The sequence below is a fragment of the Falco naumanni genome, chromosome 5 (genome assembly GCF_017639655.2).
Source record: "Falco naumanni isolate bFalNau1 chromosome 5, bFalNau1.pat, whole genome shotgun sequence".
Taxonomy (NCBI): domain Eukaryota; kingdom Metazoa; phylum Chordata; class Aves; order Falconiformes; family Falconidae; genus Falco; species Falco naumanni.
In genome coordinates, this window is record NC_054058.1 from 8,507,957 (window position 1) to 8,511,525 (window position 3,569).

A 3,569-nucleotide genomic window follows, 5' to 3' on the forward strand; every position below is an offset into this window, starting at 1 on the left:
CCCCGGCCTCCGCTCCGCCTCCCCCGGCTCCCCCCGGCCGCGGCCGCCCCCGCCTCCCCGGGTTAAGGAGGCGCGGGGCTGGGGGAGCTGCGGCGGCCCAGCGGGGGCCGCGCCCGTTGTGCCCGGTGGCGGGGGACCCCGTCGGGGCCGAGGGCTCGATTCAACCCGGCGGTCGCGGCCGGCCCGGGGGCCCTCGCCAGTCAGGTCGCTGCCAGCAGCAGCCTCTTGCCGCCCCCGGGCTGGCGTCGGCAGCTGTTGGGCCACCCCTGCGACAGCCGCTCGCCCACCCGCCGGTCATCGCCCCCGGCCCCGGCGCGCTCCCGCCACACCCGCCGCACGACGCTCCCGAATGGCCGCCCGGGCCCGGGGCTGGGGCTGGGGCTGGCGCCGGGCCTGGCCGCCCCCACCGCACTGGCCGCCCCGGGGGACCTGCCCAGCTCCCACCAGCCCTGCGGTGGTTGTGCCCTGCACCAGCCCAGCGCCATCAGAGTCTTCTCCCACCCCAAAAAAATTCATCTCTCCACCCCTCCTCATCTTCTCACACCTTGTCGATGGCCTGTTGCAGTAACATCCCCAGACCTTGAGCGTTGGGTGTTTCCACCGCAACCCTGTTGCAAGTCTCATCGCTAGCTCTCCGATGTGTTAAACCAGCTAAAACCATACAGAAACCCCTGTGAATTAGAAATGCCAGTTGCCCTGCTGTCGCCCAGCTGGCTAAAAACAGGGCATCTCCTGCTGGTGTGTTGTAAGGCTGGTCTTAGGGATGCAGACCAAGGCAACTGGCCATGATTTTACAACATTAAAGAGGACTGCACAGTGAAGTGAGCTAAATTAATGAACTACTCCAACGCGCATGTGTGTGTGTGAGAGAGAGAGAGAAGGAACAGGCACTGCCTGGGATCCCCCTGCATCTGAGGCCAATGTCATAGGCAGGCCACTTCTACATGGAGACCCAAAATGCACAATCATGAAACGGCCTCCCTGGGGGTCCTTACCACACTTGTCAGACCCCTGTGTTTGACAAGCTCTTGCTTCTCTGGGTAGTTTCACATTCGCATCCTCCCAAACAGTCACACTGCTATAGCTTGGCATAGAGGGTAGGACACATGCTGGGAGAAAATGGCATTTTCTGATTTTTTTTTTCCTTATGGAAACTGTAATACGGAAATTGTTCTGGTAGTAGAGGGGGTGTTGTAAGACTTGTTGCTTTGCAGGGCTTAATTTACTATTGTACCTGCAATGACTCTTTGCATGCCTTCAACAGGTCAAAAGCTGTGCCAAAGTCCCTGCCTTCATTTCAGGAAGTCACAAGGATGAACGCTCAACCTCTATCCATCCTCAGGTTGTTTTGCAACCTCTTCTCCCACACCAAACCTTTCTTCTGCTCCTACGCCAGCAGCTGTGGCCATAACTCTTCTCCCTGTGCTACTATTTGTTCGTCTATCAAGGAGGGTTTCCCGCCCCTTTTCCCATATTATTCATGTTATCTCATTACAGATCCCATTACAGTGTTCCTAATCATTACCAAGGGCCAACAACCATCTCTTTTCCCTCCCACTTCCACATCAGAGCTCTGTCCTACTCTGTCCTTTCCCCCCAGTCCTGCGTAAATATCTTAGCTCCAGTTCACTTGGCCTTCTGCCTCTCCTTGGACTTCTGTTTGGGCTAGGTGCTCTTTGGGTCTCCCTGCTATTCCCACACCAAGCTCTCCAGTTCCCCTTCAGCTAGGATTTGTGTCTATACTGTGCACAGGCTCCTCTTAACTCTACCGAGAGACAAGGCAGAAGCATCATTTTGCTGGGAGGCACTGATGGGTGGTATCTGCGAGTTGTTTCATCTAAAGCCAACTGCAGAGGTGTTGGAAAACTGTGGTTGGACTTGACACGTGCCAGGCATCCAATGCGTGTTCCCCATTTATTTTTCCTTTTGGTTTTCAGGATCCTGTCTCCCAAATGAATGTCTGAAACATTGCCTGCTTTTCATAGATAAAAAAAGACATGAGGTAACTAATTTATTACACTACTTGAAAGAACGTAAATACAAAAATGCCATCCAACACAAAAAAAGCCCTAGGGAGGCAGGCCAAAGAATCAGTGTTGCAGAAACACACAGAAGTGAATGGATCATGATCCATTATCATATTCAGCATTCAGAGAAGAAAAAGATCCACCCCAAAGCCTTTGCAAGCAAAGGATAGCAGATGGAGGCATGTGGAAAAAAAGTAAACTAGTCACCACGTACCTTATTTTTACATTTGATGTATTTTATCCTCCCAGTTTTTCAAGATGCCACTGGCTTTGTGCATGACTGGATTGTTAATATTTGTCTAGGGAAAGCTATAAATTTTGACAGATGGGTAGCGGGCAGTTAGGGCTTCTGGTATCCAGGAAGGTGTAGGAGGTGGCTTTGTTTTTTGGCAGTTGGGACATTGAAACTGATGGTATTCGGGAAGGAATTATCTTCCACATCCTGGCTGAAGGACTGTTCCTTCCGTTTGCAACCAGCAGTAAACACGCATCTCAGCAATCCCCTGTAGCATGCAGGTATCCCAACATATTTTTCTCCCTGAGCAGGATTTGGTGGTTGGCTTGTGGCTTTTTTTCCCCCAAACCCTCTTCTTACCCAGGAAAATCTTTCTTTTACGTATTTGTGCATACATATAATTTGCTTCAGTTGTTCTTGTTACACCCCCTGAATTTCTCAAGAGTACTACATGAAAATGACATTGCCTACCCCCTTTTGAGGCCACCCCCATGTAACGATGCATCACACACGCCAAGAGGCTACAAGTGGTGGTTTAGAACTGGGCGCCTGACATACACATTTAGAATCTTGCCTACAGGGACGGCTTCGAGCTCTATGCCTCCACCAGTGCCAGCTGGGCCTGGCAGGAGCTCCAATGGCTGGACAAGCGTCGAGGGCCGTGTTGGCTGTCCCAGCCTCCGACACTGTGCCCACCGCGAGCGGACACGGCCTCCGGCGGCCGTTCCCTCGGTGTGCCAGCTCCCCGTCCCTGCAGCTGGACACCCGACGGCACAAGCTCTTCCCTGCCGGTACATACGGCCAGGGACGGTCTGCTCCTCCGCCCGGCGCCCCTGACGGCAGGGCGGGTCGTGCCCCACCAGCCGCCCCTCGCAACCCCGCGGAGGCAGCAGAGCCGCCGGGCACCGCCGCCCTCACCCCAGGCAGTCCCCGCCCGGCGCCATGTCGGCCGCCGCTACCGCACAGTCTACCCGCGGCGGGGCCTCGCCCCCCCAGGGCCAGCCCCCCGCACCCGGGCAGAGCCCGCCCGGTGCTGGTGCCGCCGCGCCAGCGCCTCCTTAAGAGCGCACGGAGCCCCCGCACGCAGCGGCCGGGCGGCTCCTCCCCGCCCCGTGTCGCATCCAGCCTGGGAACGTGTGGCGGGGAGCGCAGCGGCAACGGGGACGCGCGGCAGACCCGGCCCGGGGCGGCGGCAGACCCGCACGGCGGGGGGTTGGGGGCGGCCCCCCGGGCAGAGTCGCGCGGGCGGCGGCGGGGCTGCTGGGGCGGGGGCTCCGGAGCGCGGCCCTCCCTTCCCCCCCGGTCCC